This window comes from Moschus berezovskii, chromosome 6 (genome assembly GCF_049115385.1).
Source record: "Moschus berezovskii isolate FMDL1 chromosome 6, NW_MosBer_1.0, whole genome shotgun sequence".
Lineage (NCBI taxonomy): Eukaryota > Metazoa > Chordata > Mammalia > Artiodactyla > Moschidae > Moschus > Moschus berezovskii.
The window spans coordinates 101,954,643-101,975,460 of NC_142465.1; the positions used below are offsets into that span (position 1 = coordinate 101,954,643).

Sequence of the window (20,818 nt, forward strand, 5' to 3'; positions counted from 1 at the left end):
ATACAGACATAGAATAAGCGAAAGCAAATTAAGCAATGATGCTAATGAGTACAAGTAAAGAAACACAAATATAAAATCAAAGAAGCTTTTAGGTTTTGAAAATGTGATGCTTTATTTGAATTGGAAATATCAGTATTAACTTAGAAGGTATATATGTTTAAATAACATATATATCTTTGAATTGGAAACATGAGTATTAACTTAGAAGATATTTTCATATACATATATATACACATATATGTTTCTAGCGCTGTCCAGGCAAACGACCTAGAAGCAATGACCAGCCCAATGGGGACCCCTAGTGGCCAGACTGTATTATCTAAATACCATTTCCCACGAAAAGGAACCAGGGCTGCTTGGGAAAATGGATGAATTCCTGTCTGGAGCAGTAATGAGCCTGCAATACCGAGTCATACTAGAAAACAAGGAAGCTCTTAAAGTTCACTAGCATCATGTCAAAAAGTCCACAGGAGCAAGTTTGAAGGAGTTCCCAATGGTCAAAACTGAAACAATTTGAAGGGGCTCCCAATAGCTAAAAATGGGGCATTATCAATAGGAATAATGATTGTATAATGAAATAGACAAATAAATAGAAATTTTGATGAGGAAAAAGATATTTTCATAGTTTCAAAGTAAGTCTCCATAGAAAGAGATCAGATTTGTGGTTACCAGAGGTGGGAGGTGGGAGAAAATGGAACTCAAAAGCAGTCAAAAGGTACACATTTCCAGTTATAATACGTACTAGAGATGTAACATAGAACATAATAAATACAATTAACACTGCTGTGTGCTATTTATGAGAGTTGTTAAAAGAGTAAATCTTAAGAGTTCTCGTCACAAGGGAAAATGTTATTTTTTCCTATTTCTTTAATTTTGTATCTATATGAGATAACAAATGTTCATTTCATGATGAACGTAAGCCAAAGCATTATGCTGTATGCCTTAAACATATACAGTGCTGTATGCCCTGGGTTGGGAAGATCCCCTGGAGGAGGAAATGGCAACCCACTCCAGTATTCGCCCCTGGAGAATCCTCCTGGACAGAGGAACCTGGCGGGCTACAGTCGCTGGGGTTGCAAAGAGTCGGACACAACTGAGCAACTGAGCATGAGCAGGATGTCCGTGATAGCTCAGTAAAACTGGAAGCAAGAATAATGACTGTAGTACAGTGAAACATACAAAATGCAGTAAAATCCATAAGTTTATAATGATACCTTAAAAAAAAAATCTCATTGATCACCTTTAGAGGATACGAAAGAACCAACGAATTTTTCTAAAAACTGGAAATGCGAGAGAACTGATACTCCACAGGGCAATCCTCCTACAAGAATAGGAGTCAGCACACACATTGCTTTCTTCTCTTTCAAGTAACAGTTCTTACCCGCGCTCTGCATGACTTCCCAGCATCCATCACAGCATGAAGCTCCAGTTCTCCAGAGGGGATCCACTCACTGAGGTGCTCGCAGGTCATCTTTTCCTCCTTTCCTGCTTCATTCTCCCTTCTTTTGTTCCCTGGAGGATCATTTTCCAGAACAATGACCATCACCCAAGTCCTTGTCGAAGGCTCTGCCTTTTTGAAGCACCTAGGCTAAAACAACTGGCCCCTCGGAAAAAGGACTGTGGGACTGAGTCACTAACAGGTCAAATCCTGGTAATGACTCGATTACTGGTGGTAAGTAAGAAAGAGCATAGTCTTTGGCTGACTTTTGTTCATGGCCTTGAAGGAAAAAAAAGATAAAAATTTTAAAAGATGGGCTCAGGTTAACCGGACGACTCTAGACCTACAGTGAAAGTGAGAAAGCCTCCATGGCAGTGTTTGAAAAGGTTCTTACCCTTTTTCACAGGCAGCTGAACATCAAGTCCAGGATTTAACCGCTAGGCTTCTGCTGTTGTTGTGGTTCTGTCACTAAGTTATGTCTGAGTCTGTGAGACTCCATGGCCAGGTTCCTCTGTCCACAGGATTCTCCAGGCAAGAATACTAGAAAAGTGAAAGTGAAGTAGCTCAGTCGTGTCTGATTCTATGCGACCCCATGGACTGTATAGCCTACCAGGCTCCTCTGTCCATGGAATTTTCCAGGCAAGAGTACTGGAGCGGGTTGCCATTTCCTTCTCAAAGGAATCTTCCTGACCCAGGGATCGAACCTGGGTCTCCCACCTTGCAGGCAGATGCTTTACCATCTATTGGGTTGCTATTTCCTTCTCCAGGGGATCTTCCTGACCCAGAGATTGAACCCGCGTCTCCTACATTAGCAGGCAGATTCTTTACCACTGAGCCACCAGGGATACCAAACTGCTGGGCTAGCAGAGATCGAAGGACACTAAACAATAGCCTAAAGAGGTCTCATGTCAAAATCAAGGACATGATATGATATTAGTGAGAATCAGAGACCTAAGATGGGGATATCTGGGTGCAAGAGCCTAACCACCTGGAACCCCAATACTTCTTAATCTTCCAGGTTGGCCCAAGCTGCTCCCTCCCCCTTGCTAAGAGAGTACAGACTCCATTCAAATAGAGATTCCCCCAACAGACCACACCTGAGGCAGGTGGTTCACAAAATGCTGCTTTTTCTCCTCTAGCTCTGGCTCCATCTTGCCCATTTGCATTCAAACCAATGACTAGGGGCAAGTCTGAGCAGAACCCAAGCAGGGAATTTCTTCTCTGGAAGCATATGGCATATGCAGTCTGTTAATCTGAATACCTGGCCAATATGCAGCAACGGGAACTGGGGCGTGTATGGGACTGGAACTCAAGGATGTTAGACAGGGACTTCCCTAATGGTCCAGTAGTAGAGAATTCACCTGTCAGTGCAGGAGACATGAGGTGGGTTCGATCTCTGGGTCAGGAAGATTCCCTGGAGGAGGGCACGGCAACCCACTTCAGTATTCTTGCCTGGAGAATCCCATGGACAGAGGAGCCTGCTGGGCTCTAGTCCACTGGGCCACAAAGAGTCAGACACAACTGAGCGACTGAACACAATGTCATAAAAATATATTTCCCAACCCAGCCCATGTACAAACATGTTAAATTTGGAAAAACAATTCACCCTGAAGAACCAAGGGATCTTCCTAAAACAATTTTAAAAATTTCCAGAAACTAGTAGTTATGAAGATGGAGAAGGTACAAGAAATTTTAAATATTCTAATACTGAAATTTTAATAGAGATCATTAGCAGTTTATAAACACTACCCTTGAAACACAAATTGACAACACAGCCTAGACTATTTTCCAAGCTGTAACTGGAAACACATAGCATTTGTGACTGAGAGATAAAGTATACATTCAGGCTTAGACTTTTAGGATCTGGTACTTGGCTGGAGCATGAGGGCGACTCGAATTCCGTTTGGAGGCTTCTTTGAGCTCGCAGGGTAGACATCATGAGCAAAGCACACCCTCCCGAGTTGGAGAAATTTATGGACAAGAAGTTATCATTGAAATTAAATGGTGGCAGACATGTCCAAGGAATATTGCGGGGATTTGATCCCTTTATGAATCTTGTGATAGATGAATGTGTGGAGATGGCAACTAGTGGGCAACAGAACAATATTGGAATGGTGGTAATACGAGGAAATAGTATCATCATGTTAGAAGCCTTGGAACGAGTATGAACAATGGCTGTGTTCACCAGAGAAATCAACTGCTTCCATGTGTCCCCTCTCCACATTCTACTACCAGAAAAATAGGGTTGTGTACATTTTCTTACTGAACTTTTTTGTTAAATACACTTTTGTAATAGGATCTGGTACTTGATGAAACCTGATGAAGAAAATCATAAATATTCTGTGGCAGGACAATCAAACTAAAACAGAAAAAGGAAAGAAGACAAATGCACGCCCCCTTTGCGGCAGGCCTTTGCCAATGTGCAAAGTGCACCTCATCACACATTAACCAGATCTCCCCAACACAGGAGGACAAAAATCTGCGAGAAAAAGTTAACCCCTTTCTTCAGATGCCAGCATTGCAATATGATAATTCTATGATTAATATTATTTTCATCTCATACAAGGGTACAACCAGTCACATTGACCAAAGTCTTGTCTGCACACGCATAATTGAAAAGAAAAATAAAACACTTTGTTGGCTAAACTATGGATACAATGCTAACCGGCCAATATGATACATAATTTCTTTGTCTCAAAAATGTGTAAAACTGCATCTCTAACTCCTGATCAATGGAGCAGTTCTCAGAGCTTCTAAGAATCTGTTTCCCAGGTTATAATCTTCAACTTAGCTGGAACAAAATTCTCTTTTCTTTCTTCTTTAAAAAAAAAAAAGAAATAGGGGAACTTCCATGGTGGTCCAGTGGCTAAGACTTCATGCTTCCAATGCAGGGGGCCTGGGTTTGACTCCTAGTCGGGAAACTAGATTCTATATGCCGCAACTAAGACCTGGTGTGACCGAACAAATAAATATTGTTTTAAAAAAGAAAAGAAATAAAAAGAAAACCAGAGGAGAAATGGTGTCCTAGCCCAAGTTCATCTCATGGTAGATACAAGGGGTGCACAGACCTGCCAGTGGTTGGCAAGTCCCTGGGTGCATCCCTAGGATGGATGTATTAATACTTAAAAACAGGAAAACCCCTCGGATTTATTCCTTTGGCCTATTCTGTAACAGTCATTAGGGTAGAAATGGCCAAGTGAAAGCCTCTGAAATTTCCTGCCTTCTCTTCTACCCATGATAGTGTGGATCAGAAGAAATACCATATACTGGGAAGATTTACAGAAATCAGTACCACCTTCAAAGAATTAAAGGAGGCAAAGATGATGGTCCCCATCATGTCCCAGTTTAATTTACCTTTTTTGACAGCTGCTGGGTCACTACTCAGTGTTAGTCGCTCTTTGCAACCCCATGGACTTAGCCCAGCAGGCTCCTCTGTCTGTGGGATTCTCCAAGCAAGAATACTGGAGTGGGCTCTCATTTCCTTCTCCAGGGGATCTTCCCACCCCGGGATAGAACCTGTGTCTCCAACATTGCAGGCAGCTTCTTTACCATTTGAGCCACCGGGAAACTCTACAACTACTACTACTACAAACTTATACAAACTGAAGTAAGAGCTGTCCCAATCACAGGTGCTACACCAGATGTGATGCCTTTATTGAAACAGAACAACACAGTGTCTGTCACGTGGTACACACTACTGATCTGGCAAGCACATTCTTTTCATTCCCTAGCAATAAAGAGGACCAAACGCTTTTCTCTTTTTTTTTTTAACATGGTATGGACAGCTACTTATTCTCTGTTTTGTCCCAGGGCTGCTCTCACTCTCCCAGACTCTGTCATCTTTCATCATGGAGCTGTATTTTCTCCTTTTCCCAAAAGCACAGAGAAGTCAAAGGAAAAGGTCCAGCAGGAGCTGAAGGAGCTTCAGGCTTCTGCTCGAGGCCAACAAGATAAACCAGCAGATCAGTAATGATGTGTTTGAATTGCAATAGCAACTGATGCCCTCCACTGACCTTGAGAGCATTAAAAAATGGCTGTTTCTGCAACATGGATGGATCTAGAGGTTATCATACTAAGTCAAGTAAGTCAGAAAGAAAAGGACAAATACCACATGATATCACTTGTATGTGGAATCTAAAATATGGCACAAATGAACTTATCTACAAAACAGAAAAAGACTCACAGACATAACAGCCTGGCGTTGTGCACAACATTGTGCCACAATGTTGTAAATCAACTATACTTCAATAAAAATTAAATTATAAAAAATAAGACTGCTTCTTCCATTCCACCTTTCAAGATCCTACACAAAATTCTTCTATCACCAACCCCAACCTGGAACCACACAAGGAAGGGAATTCTAAGAAATGCAGTTCTAACTTAGCTGGGTTCAAATACCCCACCAATTCTCTTGAGCTCCATGGAAATCATAAACAACGGTTCTCAAGTTTTATTGTGCAGAAGTATCAGAAGGCCTTTAAGCACTCCATCCTGAAACTTCTTTCTGTGGCATCTATGACAGAAATACACTCACCTCTCATATATACAACTCCATGGGGGTGGGAGGGGGTGGGAAATCCATTCAAAACTGAGTAATCAAATTGGAACTAGCACAGCAGCTGTTCAGAGAAATAACAAGGCGGGTGGGGGGGCGGAAATGGAGGAGAAGAGCTGGAAAAAAAAGAGGGAATTAAAAAATGCCAGAAAAAAAATATTTCTATAGATTTGATGAAAATTTAGACCAAACATTTTGTCATGAATCATGATCAAGGAAACTCTTCAGAGATGAAGAGGGGCACTGCATAATGATAAAGGGGTCAGTTTTCCAAGAAGATATACCAATCTTCAAGCCATTCAAGCCCAAGCTGAATAGAGAAATAGACAAATTGCTTTCGACTGTTGTAACTGGAGACACCAACATATTCCTATTAGTAACTGGCAGATCAATCAGGCAGAAAATTAATAAGGATATAATTGATGTGAGCAGCATTATCAATCACTTGGTCCAGTTAAAATTTATAGATTATTTCATCCAACCACAGCAGGAATACACATTCTTTTCAAGCCCACACGGAACACTTACCTCAAAAGAACACATTCTGGACCATAAGACACATCTTGGCAAATTTAAAAGACTAAAAGTCACACAAAAGCATTTCTCAGATCATAATGGAATTAAACCAGAAATTAACAACAGGAATGATAACTGAAAAATGTTCCCCCCAAAACTTGGCATAATTTCTGAGATATATAGGCAAATGAAAAGAAAACAATGAACAGGAACCATGAGTACAGTAGGCTATCATTTGTGTAATAAGGAGAGGGGAGAAGAATATATGCATGTATTTAACTGTCTATGTACAAAAATATCTTCAGAAAAAAATATATATGAAACTAACATAATAATACATACTTCTGAGAAAGGGAAGTGAGTGGTTGGAAAAGAAGGGCCAGATGGAAACTCTTTACAACACATCCTTCAGAACATTTTTAGTGTCTGACATATGTAGTTTACTCCAAAATTATATGAAATTTTAAAAGTTAGTTTCCCTGGTGCCCCCTCCCGGAGATTCTGATTTGGGGCTAAAGAATCTGCACTGATAACAGGCTTCCCAAGTGATACAGGCGATGCAAGGAGCACACTGTAACTAAAGCCACATCATAGGCCTACACACAAAATTATTATAAAAGAGGAATCACAAAGAAATGAAGAGGAAGAGAGCCAAAGATGAGATCCAGGCACTGATCCCTCAGAATGGGGAGATTATAACCTTGTTCTCAACAGGAGATGGGAAAGAGAAACTTCTCAAAATAAAGGACAATCCATCCAGACAGATGTAAGTGAGAACCAGATCATTTCTCCATTCTAACTGCAATTTTAATATAGACCCTGCCATCAGAAAGAAATAGCTGATACTACAATTAAGTTATGGACATGTCAACAGAGTTCCTCTCTTTGGATTCCTCTTTTTCTCTAAAACTGCTGATTGTGATCAACCTTAAGATTAAAATACGAACTATGCACAATTTTTTCCTTATCTCTTCTAAAAAAAAAAAGTACTTAGGGGACTTCCCTGGCAATCCAGGGGTTAAGATTCTGAGCTTTCAATGCAGGGGGTACCAAGTTAAACTCCTGGTTGAGGAACTAAGATCCCACATGCCTCATGGCACAGCCAAAAAGTAAAAACTGATTTAAATAATATATTGTCACCCTGCTTATTAACTTATATGCAGAGTACATCATGAGGAACGCTGGGCTGGAAGAACCACAAGCTGGAATCAAGATTGCTGGGAGAAATATCAATAACCTCAGATATGCAGATGACACCACCCTTATGGCAGAAAGTGAAGAGGAACTCAAAAGCCTCTTGATGAAAGTGAAAGAGGAGAGTGAAAAGATTGGCTTGCAGCTCAACATTCAGAAAACTAAGATCATGGCATCTGGTCCCATCACTTCATGGGAACTAGATGGGGAAACAGTGGAAGCAGTGTCAGACTTTATTTTTTTGGGCTCCAAAATCACTGCGGATGCTGATTGCAGCCAGGAAATTAAAAGACGCTTACTCCTTGGAAGGAAAGTTATGACCAACCTAGATAGCATATTAAAAAGCAGAGACATTACTTTGCCAACAAAGGTCCGTCTAGTCAAGGCTATGGTTTTTCCCGTGGTCATGTATGGATGTGAGAGTTGGACTGTGAAGAAAGCTGATAGCCGAAGAATTGATGCTTTTGAACTGTGGTGCTGGAGAAGACTCTTGAGAGTCCCTTGTACTGCAAGGAGATCCAACCGGTCCATTCTAGAGGAGATCAATCCTGCGTGTTCATTGGAAGGACTGATGCTAAAGCTGAAACTGCAATACTTTGGCCACCTCATGCGACGAGTTGACTCACTGGAAAAGACTCCGATGCTGGGAGGGATTGGGGGCAGGAGGAGAAGGGGACAACAGAATGAGATGGCTGGATGGCATCACCGACTCTGTGGACATGAGTTTGAGTGAACTCCGGGAGTTGGTGATGGACAGGGAGGCCTGGCGTGCTGTGATTCACGGGGTCGCAAAGAGTCGGACACGACTGAGCGACTGAACTGAACTGAATAAAAGTACTTGTTATAGGAAAGAATGCTAGACATCAGCACACACATGGACACATACTCATAGTCTCTCCAATAATCATGTTCATGTTGCCAGCTTTTCTCCTGGAGTCATGCCCTCTCATACCATCTCACCCTGGCCCACCTTCATTCATTCAACAAGCGCATATGGAGAACCTAGGTTTCTGGCGCTATTCTAGTTACTGGGGAACAGAATCCTGATCAAGGTGCCTCTTCTCATGCTGTGTACATTCTAGTAAAAGGGAGCATACAAAAGAAAAAAAGCGTATAGACATGAATTCTACATGTTTAGATAGTAATAAGTGCCCTGTGGGAGAGGGAACAGTGCAGGTTCCATCAAGGAAAGTCTCTCTGAAGAGGTGAGCCAAGAGGTGAGAGGAGGAGGAGACAAGCAAGTGAACTTCTGAGCAGAAGACTATTCCAAGCAAAGGAAGAGGGATCTGATCTCGAACAAGATTCCCTTCCTGAGGAGTGCAGAGAAGATCAGTTCAGGTGCAGGATACTAAACTAGGAGGACGATGCTAGAATATTAGAGGAGAGAGAGCCTGTGTGTGTGTGTGCACACACACTATGACTCACCTCTGCACCATTCCATCACAGTTTACACGGATCGTGCCCTCTTTACCCCTTAAATTCTCTGTGTAGATTTCCTAAGAACAAGAATGTTCTCTTACACAACCACAATACAGTCATCAATATGGCGCTCTCCAACGCTGGTACATCTATCTAATCTGCAGTCCTCATTCCAATGCAAATGATTATTCCAGTACTTTCTTTATAACATTTTTTTTTTCTAGACCCAGGTCCAGTCCACAACTGCAGACACCACTCAGTTGTCACGTTTCTTTAGTCTTCTTCATGCATAGTCGCTTGGCCATGTTCAACTCTTTGCAACCCTTTGGGCTACAGCCCATGGGATTCTCCAGGCAAGAATACTGGGGTGGGGTGCCATTTTCTTCTCCAGGGGATCTTCCTGACCCAGGAATCAAACCCGCGTCTCTTGCATCTCCTGCCTTTGCAGGCAGATTCTTTACCCACCGAGCCATTGGGGAAGCTCTTAGTCTCCTTCAACCCGAATCAATTCCTCAGCCTTCACTTGTCTCTTAAGATACTGGCATTTTTAAAGAATACAGGGCAATAATTTCATAGAATTTGTCTGTATGAGGTTTCTGTTGTCTCTATGGTTAGATTCAAGTGATAAATCTATGGCTGGGATGAATGACCCAGGGGTGAGTTTCTGTTCTCAGGGTATTGATCCAGAGGCACGCTATCCCATGTTGGTTGTAATTGTGGTCAATTATGATCTAGCAGACATACTGTCCAGTTTCTCCACTGCGCTGTTACTCTTTGTGGAAAGATACTTTGAGAGCATGTGAGTAGGTTTCCACGGTGGCTCAGCGGTTAACAAAGAATCCACCTGTGACGCAGGAGATGTGGGTTTGATCCCTGGGTGGGGAAGATCCCTTGGAGAAGGAAACAGCAGCCCACTCCAGTATTCTTGCCTGGGAAATCCCACAGAGGAGCCTGGCGGGCTACAATCCATGGGGTCACAAAGAGTCGGACACAACTTAGCAACTAAACCACCACCACCACCAGGTATCTTACTCCTCCTCAAAGGAGCCCTTTAACTGTAAGCATTCATCTATACCCAACAACACAGACAATAATTCCTGGGTTCAATTTTCTGGGTTATTTGGAAAAGAAAATTTTTTAACTTTAGTTTGTTTAAACCAAGCTCCAAAGAGAGTCCATATAATGTTGCTATGTCTTGTAAGTTTCTTTCAGTCTATGACCAGGGATCATAAATTCTCACCAATCCTTAGAAGCATGAAATTCCATGACGGGGAAGCATCATGAACACACGTGCAACATTGTGATTCTAGTCCAGCACCCGGCACGTCAAACTCACCAATGTCCGTTGACTCCTGGGCCCTCACTTCCTCCCATGTACGTCATCTCCTTCTGCAGCAGGTCGTGGCCCTGCTGTGGTCTCTCCAGAGTCTGAAATCTCAGACTGAGATGAGGATGAGATCTTGGGCAGAGTTCACAAGACAGCCAAAGTCCTAGGCCAAGGCTGTTCAGGACAGGAAAAAATACATTAGCTTGGCCAAAAAGTTCATTCAGGTTTACCCGAACGACCTTTTGACCAACCCAATACCTGCGCTACCAAATCAGGGGCCAAAGACATAAAATGCGGGTGTGCTGTGGATAGACCTTCTCAGTCATTACCTCAGGGCTGAGTTACCCAAGACCAAGTGCTCCTTGCTATGACCACTGGTGTGGAGAAGAGATTAAATGCTGAGATTTGACTGTAAAATACCTACTTGCAGGGCAGGAATGGAGCAGCAGACGTAGAGAAGGAATATGTGAGCACAACGGGGGAAGGTGGGGGTGGATGAATTGGGAGAGTAGCTATATATATGTATATAATATATATATAACCATGTAAAATAGCTAACCAGTGGGAAGAAGCTGTATAGCACAGGGAGCTCAGCTCGGTGCTCCGTGATGACCTAGAGGGGTGGGGTGGGGCAGGTGGGAGGGAGGTTTCAGAGGGAGGGATATATGTATACATATAGCTGATTCACTTTGTTGTACAGCAGAAACTAATACAACACTGTAAAGCAATTATAGTCCAACAAAAAAAGTAATTAAAAAATTAAATACCATCATCAAGAATGGTAGATACGGAAAAGACTACAGACACTGTAGTCACATGTGTGTGTGTGTGTGTGCGTGTGCATGTGTGTGTGTGTGTGTGCGCACGCACGCTGCCTTAAAGGCTTGAATCCCCTTCTGGTGCAGATGGGTTTTGTTGGGGAAAACTGCTCACATGGGCAACTTTGATGAACAAATGTGAAACAGAAACTGCGGTGGGAAAGGACACTGCTTGAGAAGCCATGACTCTAGGGAACCGGAGGTCAGAACACTGTCAAAATGTAATGTTGATGTGAGAGCTGAGGCTGGAAAAAAATATGTCATTTTTAAGTCTGAATTTAGACTTTACTGTAGCTAAAAACTCCTGGCTATCCGTCCTCATTTGAACAACTGCAACCTGGAGGTGAGTATATGAAGCAAAGGAGAATTCAGGAGAGGCAGATGGACAGACAGCATCAACACCCAGTCCTGAGAAATGACCATAAAGATCAGCCCCCAACCCCCTCCACCGCTGCTGTCCTACCTGCTAGATTTTATTCACTTATTTTTGGCCGCACTGGGGCTTTGCTGCTGCACACGGGCTTTCTCTAGTTGTGGCGAGCGGGAAGTACTCTCTAGTTTCAGTGTGCAGGTTTCTCATTGCAGTGGCTTCTCCTGTTGCAGAGCACAGGCTCTAGGGCATGGGCTCAATAGTTGCAGTGCAGAGGCTTAGTTGCGGTGCACAGGCGCCGAAGAATTGATGCTTTCAAACCGTGGTGTTGGAAAAGACTTGAGACTCCCTTGGACTGCAATGAGATCAAATCAGTCAATCCTAAAGAAAATCAGTCCTGAATATTCACTGGAAGGACTGATGCTGAAGCTGAAACTCCAATACTTTGGCCACCTGATGCAAAGAACTGACTCACTGGAAAAGATCCTGATGCCGGGGAAGATTGAAGGCAGGAGAAGAAGGGGATGACAGAGGATCAGATGGTTGGATGGTATCACCAACTTGATGGACTTGAGTTTGAACAAGCTCCAGGAGTTGGTGATGGTCAGAGAAGCATGGCGTGCTGCAGTCCCTGGGGTCACAAAGAGTCAGACATGACTGAGCGACTGAACTGACTGACTGACGGGCTTAGTTGCTCTGTGGCATATGGAATCTTCCCGGACCAGACATTGAACCCGTGTCCCCTGCATTGACAGGTGGGTTCTTAACCTCTGAACCACTAGGGAAGTCCCCCTGCTAGATTTTTAAGGTTCTTCATTCTCCCAGCTGCTCAGGCTAAACACCTAGGAGGCATCCTCAACATCTCACAGCCCATTGCACCAGCAAAATCCTGTTAGTTGTTCCTTCAAGTTCATCCAGAGCAAAACCACTTCTCGCCATCCCCACAGCTCCCACCTTTGTCTGAGCATCAGCATCTCTCTCTGCATCAACTCCAGGGCCAGTTGCCTGGTCTCTCTGCATCAGCCCTTATTCCCACCACCTCTGTTCAACAACATAGTAGCAAGGGAGACCTTTTTCACCCCTCCAGTGGTTTCTTTACTTGCTCAGAATAAAGCCAAAGTCCTTATGATGAATGATCTATGTGACCCTCACCCCCAAAACAAAACCCACAGAAAGCTGCAAATAAGAAGAACATTTATTTGCGGGGCCTTAAGAACTGTAATTCAGGAAACACAGATTTGAGTCAAACTGAGAGAGTGTTCTGGGAAAAAGAGTCAGGGGCTTGTTCAGGCAAAAGCCACAAAGCCATAGTCTGACATTAAAAAAAAGAAGTATTTGTCCTGAGGGATAGGCTGTCGCAAGCCGTTCTAAGGGTACGGGTCTAATAAGTGGGCAGACTGTCTCAGTTGCTTTAGGGAAAGGATTGGTAAGTATCTTGAGCTTCTGGAAAATTCTGCAGATATTCTGGATGCCTGCATTGAGAATAAGTAATCAAAAGGCCAGATTCCCATCCAGGCTGACATACATAAATCATACTCCCTCAATGGCCTCTGGCTCCATTTTATTTTTTTTAATTTATCTATTTCAGTTGGACGATAATTAAAATATTGTGATGGCTTTTGCCATACATCAGTATGAACCGGCCATAGGCATACATATGTCCCCATCATCCTGAACCCCCCTCCCACAGTCCTCCCCACCCGATCCCTCCAGGTTGTCCCAGAGCACCAGCTTTGGGCGCCCTGCATCATACATCAAACTCACACTGGTTAACTATTTTACATATGGTAACATGTATGTTTCAATACTGTTCTCTCAAATCATCCCACCCTCTCTTCCCACTGAGTCCAAAAGTCTGTTCTTTACATCTGTGTCTCCTTTGCTGCCCCACCCCGGCTCCATTTTAGAGAACTTGATTCTGCAGCATGTATACTAGAGAGCTCTCTTAGCAATACCAACTCCATGTTTGCTTTCCTTTCACACCCACCAGGTCCTACCTGATCTTCCCGGCACCCCACCTGTATTTGCCAGAACTTGCTGGAGAAATGAACCAATATAAGACACAGAGATCTACACACATCTTCCTCAACTTACAATGTGCCAGGCACTGTTTCGAGCGCTTTGTAATTATTCACCCTCAGAAGAAGCCTACAAGGAAGATATTATTGTTATTCTCATTTTATAGATGATAACCCTGAAGCAGAGAGAAGACAAATAACTTGTCCGAAGTCATTCAGCTCATAAGCACTGAAGCTGGGCCTTGAACCTAGGCAGCTTGGCTCCAGGGTCCAGTCTGAGATATTCTTGCCAATACCTTCTCCCCTTCTCCAGTCGCACTGGCCTCTTCATTTTCCTCAATGTTCTGGATACCCTCCCACCACAGGACCTTTGCACATGCTCTTCTCAGTGACATGAAAACTTCTCCCCCAGTTATCTCCTTGATTATGTCCTCATTACTTCAGGTCTGGGTTCAAAGGTCACCTCTCCATTTGAAGAAGCACACACTGGCACACCAGTGTCTGCACACACACACAGAGAGCCTGATACACTTTATATTTATTAGTGTAGTTATTTGGGCTTCTCTGGTGGCTCAGCGGTAAAGAATCTGTCACAGCAGGAGACGCAGGTCCAATCCCTGGGTTGGGAAGATCCCGTGGAGGAGGAAATGGCAAACCACTCCAGTATTCTTTCCTGGAAAATCCCATGGACAGAGGAGCCTGGTGGGTTACAGTCCATGGGGTTGCAAAGAGTCAGACATGACTAAACAACAATAACAACAACAACAGAGTATTTATTTATTGCCTGTCTCCCCTATTGAAATGCAAACTCCAAGAAAGCAAGGATTTTCTTCTGTTTTGCTCACTGCTACAGTTTAGAACACCAGAGCCTACCTGAGAATATAGTAGGTATTAAACAAACATTTGTTACAGATGGCCAATAGGCACATCAAAAAGATGCTCAGTATTGTTAATTATAAGAGAAATGTAAATCAAAACTACAATGAGGTACTACCTCACACCAGTCAAAATGACCATCATCAAAAAGTCTACAATTAATAAATGCTGGTGAGGGTGTGGAGAAAAGGGAACCTTCTTACACTGCTAGTGGGAATGTAAACTAGCGCTGCCACTATGGAGGACAGCTGGAAGGTTCCTTAAAAAACTAAACACAGAGCTACTATGTGATCCAGCAATCTCACTCCAGGGCATATATCCAAAAAAGATGGAAACTCTAACTTGAAAAGATACATGCACCCCAATGTTTATAGCAACATTATTTACAAAAGCCAAGGCATGAAAGCAACCTAAGTGTCCATCAGTAGATGAACAGATAAAGAATATGCACTATTAATATATCTATACAGTGGAATGCTCCTCAGCTGTAAAAGAAAACTTGAAAAACATAAAAGAAAAATTGCTATTTGCAGCAACATGGATGAGCCTAGAGAGTATACTAAGTGAAGTTAAGTGAGACAGAGAAAGTGAAGTAACTCATCTGTATCTAAAAAATGAGAACTTATTTACAAAACAGAAACAGACCTACAGGCTTAGAAAACAAATTTATACTTACCAAAGGGGAAGGTGTTCAGTTCAGTTCAGTTCAGTCACTCAGTCGTGTCCAACTCTCCGCGACCCCATGAATCACAGCACGCCAGGCCTCCCTGTCCATCACCAACTCCCGGAGTTCACTCAAACTCATGTCCACAGAGTCGGTGATGCCATCCAGCCATCTCATTCTCTGTCGTCTCCTTCTCCTCCCGCCCCCAACCTTTCCCAGCATCAGAGTCTTTTCCAGTGAGTCAACACGTCGCATGAGGTGGCCAAAGTATTGCAGTTTCAGCTTTAGCATCAGTCCTTCCAATGAACACGCAGGTTTGATCTCCTCTAGAATGGACCGGTTGGATCTCCTTGCAGTCCAAGGGACTCTCAAGAGTCTTCTCCAGCACCACAGTTCAAAAGCATCAATTCTTCGGCGATCAGCTTTCTTCACAGTCCAACTCTCACATCCATACATGACCACGGGAAAAACCATAGCCTTGACTAGACGGACCTTGGTTGGCAAAGTAATGTCTCTGCTTTTTAATATACTATCAAGGTTGGTCATAACTTTCCTTCCAAGGAGTAAGCGTCTTTTAATTTCATGGCTGCAATCAGCATCTGCAGTGATTTTGGAGCCCAAAAAAATAAAGTCTGACACTGCTTCCACTGTTTCCCCATCTAGTTCCCATGAAGTGATGGGACCAGATGCCATGATCTTTGTTTTCTGAATGTTGAGCTTCAAGCCAACCTTTTCACTCTCCTCTTTCACTTTCATCAAGAGGCTTTTGAGTTCCTCTTCACTTTCTGCCATAAGGGTGGTGTCATCTGCATATCTGAGGTTATTGATATTTCTCCCAGCAATCTTGATTCCTGTTTGTGCTTCTTCCAGCCCAGCGTTCCTCATGATGTACTCTGCATATAAGTTAAATAAGCAAGGTGACAATATACAGCCTTGACGTACTCCTTTTCCTATTTGGAACCAGTCTGTTGTTCCATGTCCAGGGGACGGTGTGGGGAGGGATAAATTAGGAGTTTGGCATTAATACATACACACAAGGGCCTACTGTCAGTAGCACAGGAAACTATATTCAAAATCTTATAATAACCTATAACAGAAAAGAATGTGAAGATGAAAAGATACATATATATATACATATACACACACACACACATGTATAACCCTCTGCTGTATACATGAAACTAACACAACATTGTAAATCAACTATACTTCAATTTTTAAAATAAATAAACGAACATATGTGACATGAATTTGAGAGTAAACAAATCAGACCTTAAGAAAAATTGAGAATTAAAGGAGATGACTTTCGTCTTGTAATTTGGAAAGAAATATGAAAGGAGGTGATTCCCTGGAGAACTGATGTGTGCAGTGCTGACTGTATGCTGGTCACAAAGAGGAGCCAGAGGTGAAACCATCGCTACTGTGATGAGCAGGGAGCGGGTGTCTCCAGAACGCTAGACGGCGTCCATAATCAACACCAGGTACAAGGTGGGAGCTCCCTCCTCCTTAAGTCTCACACTCTCACTCTCCAAGAGTCTTGGTTACATCAGAAGACATTCTGCCAATGTCAGGTAGCAATACTAATTATTTAACCATGTAAAATGTAAAAATCTTAGTGAGATGGATCCCTATCACCTTGGCAATAAATTCTAGGCTTAATATTATAAACAACCATATTCTGATGCCTTATTGTCAATTATTTAATTTGCCTATGCTTTGCTGATATGGAAAGAACCGTCAGTACGTATCTGTTCTAACTGCTACCTGTTTCATCATCACCATAATCAATTTCACAGAGAAAATGAAAGCCTTCCAACACGAGCTCCCCAAACTTTCCACTTCCAACCTACTAAAGTCTGTACACTACTCAGGATCAGTCTCTCTTTCCCTCTTTTTATTATGAACAATATATCCAGGCATTTGCCTCATGGTCCGGTGGCTGAGACTCCACACTCCCAATGCAGGGGGCTCAGGTTCGATTGTTAATCAGGGAACTAGATCCCACATGCCACAACTAAGACCCGGCACAATCAAATAAATAAATATTTTTAAAAAGAAAGAAATATACATCTAACCTCTCATGTTCTGACTCACATTTGTTTTTAACTTTTCAGGAACATCAATCAGTCAACTATCTTGCTCCTGAATCTTTAACATCTTCCTTCTTCCCAGCTCCTTCCTTTCAAAATTAAAGCTCACTTCAGTATTTCCCCATGTTAAAAAAAAAAAGAAAACTTGGCCCTATCTCTTCATCGAGCTGTTGTGTATTCTCCTTCTCCTTTTAACAGCCTAACTGTGTTGTGTCCACTTTTTTACCATCCAGTCACTTCTGGGTCTGTACCCACCATCCTGCACTGTGACTCTACTGGCCAAGGTCAAAGGCATTCTTATTGCTACATCCAGTGGCCACTTCCCAGCCCCTTTTTCTGTGAATTCTTGGCAGCATTCGTCACTGCCCATCACTCCTCTAGGAACATCCTCTTCTCTTGACTTGGCTCAGCGGGTCTCTGGACTGCCCCCTCCTTGTGTCACCATCTTCCCTCCTTATACAGCTATCCCCCATCACCTGTCCCCTTGAAGACTGGTATCTCTCAGTGTCCTGCCCTAGGCTCTCTTTTCTTGTTCTACATACACTATGGGGCAATTTCATCACTTCCACGGTGCCAGGGACTAGCCAAAAATGCTGACATCTTTCGTATCTATTTCTCCAACCTACATCTCTCCCCTGGACACAACAGTCCTGAGCCTAATTCTCAGTCTCAGCTTTTATGGCTCAAAAACTTGATTCACCAGCACATTCAAAGCAACTTTTTATCTTGGGGGGAGGGGAAACTAAGTTATAACTGTCACATAGTAGAGCTGCCATAGTTGACAGGCTGCTTTCGTTGCATTGATGCTACTGGTGGTATTCATCATCAATATTAGTATACTGTTAGTGTACTCATCATCAATATTTAAGTAAAATGCCAATATTTTTAACGTGCAAGTGATATTTTTGTTGTTTTATAACAATGAAATAAATTAATTCTCAACATTTCTAAAGTTTCAAATTACACTGTACTAAATATTAGGGTTTTAAAGTTCCCCTATACATTTCGAACTGATAATAAGCATTTTGAATGTTTTGACAACACATTTTAATGGTCAAGCAACAGTTATTTTTCCCATTAAATATTAAGATCACTTGGCATGATTTTAACTTGCATGGTCATCGCAGCAGTAGCTTAAGTAACAATTGTAGAGATTACAGATAGTATATTTTCCATCAAAGAGAGACTTTTTTTTTCCTCAGGCGTTTAGGTAAGGGGCTGATCGACTTAATTCAATCAAAAAGCAAGTCAAGCCAGGGCTGTTTTATTAAGACTACAATCTAACTTTGGCACAGTCTTGAAGTAGCTGGGTTCAGTTCTTGGTAGCAAAACCAACTTGCTGGCTGGCAGGAAGGGTGGAGTGGCAGGGAGGGTGGTGGGGAGGGGGGAGTGGGGATGGGGTCGGGGGGACGGAATAGAGTCTAGCCCTTAACAATGTACAAGGTGCTTTTAAGTACCTGACAGGCTCTTTTAATCCACCCAGCAGCACAGTGAGTTGACATTATAACCCCAACTTTGCAGATGTAAAAACTGAGGCCTGGGGCATCCCTGGTGGCTCGGTGGTAAAGAATTTCACCTGCCAGTGCGGGAGACATGGGTTTGATCCCTGATCCGGGAGGATCCCACGTGCCCATACGACACAACTATTGAGTTTGTGCTCTAGATCTCAGGCGCCACTACTGAAGCCAGCAAGCTCTGAAACATGGGAAGCCACAGCAATGAGAAGCCTGTGCACGCAAACACGGAAAAGCCCATGCAGCAACAAAGACTTGGCGCAGTCAAAAATAAATATTTTTTTTAAAAAACTGAGGCCTGCAATCTTCTGAACAGATGTCTTCTGATTCCTAAATATTTTTGCTACGTGACCACATGAAGAATTAGGCCCCTTTTCACTGTACCTAGTTTAGTAACTAAAATAGATGATCAGCTCTAGTATCAAGACCAGCTTTGTTAACCATTCGACAGTCATTATGCAACCCCTGGCTGTGGTGAGTGAAGAAAAGGCTAAAGCAAAGTAGATCTTTACCCTTGAAGATCTTCATTTATAACAAAAGGACATGGCGATGAGCAGCCCCTCTCAGGAGCTCTTGACAGCAACATACAATTTCTTATGAATTGTAAGCTGCACGCTACTTCACATTTTAATATCTCTGGATGCTGTAAAATCAACTGAACATCACAGTTAACTTGTTAGCATTTGTGTTCTGTTAATGGGATGTAAAATAACATGCCTCTTATAATCAATGGTATCTTATGAAAGTCAAGAAAATATAAAATAATTAAGTGGCCACTTATTTTATAGCAATCTACAAACATTTATCAAAAAGGGAAGGAAATGGCAACCCACTCCAGTGTTCTTGCCTGGAGAATCCCAGGGACAGGGGAGCCTGGTGGGCTGCTGTCTTTGGGGTCGCACAGAGTCGGACACGACTGAAGTGACTTAGCAGCAGCAGCAAGGCTTTTTATCCACAGGTAATAAAGTTAATATGCTACCACAAAACTGGAGGTCATTAGTATCACCGTTATTGATTCCCAGTGCCCCACTTGGGTTCAAGGTCTTCGATCGCAAGATACAGGCACGGCAAGGGGTTCCTCAGTTTTGGTTCAGAAAAGCTTGCACAAAGGAGGCAAACAATTAGGTTGACAATCCCAGATGACACTGTAACCAGTGGGCAAATATGCAAAAAGCATAATAATGTTGAACTTCGGGTTCTCCTTTGTAAAATGACTATAAAAGACGTTTAGTGGTGTGATGAGGAGAGATGATGTTTGTAAAATATTTGGTAGGGACAGCAGACACTCAATAAATGGTAATAAAATTGGTTAGAATGTTTTGAATAGAAGAAGTAAATCCGAAAAGCTGTGATTTGGGAAATTAAAGTAGAATCTGTGACTAAAATGGGTTGGATAAAGAAAGTGATAAGTAGAAATCTAGTTAATATGCTTTTTCGATCGTCTGGATGAAAGGTGGACGGGCAGGGGGACAGGTTGGGGGCAAACTAGGACCTCTACGGTGGAGATGCGGCAGTCGGGGGTCCCTAAGGGCGAGGGCTACAAAGACTGTGAACCTGTTACAGTACCTGCCTGGGAACAGAGCCTGGTGGGTGGAGGCCCCGCAAAGCACGCGAGGAATCCGGAGGGTCTGCAGCTTAGCGCCCGAGTACCAGAGAGAGGACGCGGAAGAGCGACAGATTGGGGTTGTGGGGGGAAGGTGGTCACCACCTCTACCTAAGTCCCGCCCTGGGGAGCATCTGTATCCAGGCAAAGAAGTCAGTCAGTACCGGAGGCTTGGACTGGCAGAAACCGGTTCCTCCGCGGGATGCTGGCGGGCAGCCGAGCGGAGGCGGAGCGCAGTCCCTGCTCCGCCCCTCTCACCGCGTCCCGCCTCTCTGAGCGCGCTCCGAGGGACGGAGGCCGAGACGCCCCGCCCATCTTGGCCACGCCCACTAGTCGCGCCCCGCCCTCTCACCACCCCGAGCGCGTTATGAGGGGCGGAGCCCAGTGCGCCACGCCTATAAGGGCCACGCCCATCC

At 43.2% G+C, this 20,818-nt stretch overlaps 1 pseudogene; it reads left to right on the forward strand.

The window, feature by feature from the left end:
- The first annotated feature begins 3,317 nt into the window (after positions 1 to 3,317).
- Positions 3,318 to 3,728, forward strand: LOC148777695 (small nuclear ribonucleoprotein G pseudogene; annotated as a pseudogene).
- Positions 3,729 to 20,818: the final 17,090 nt, after the last annotated feature.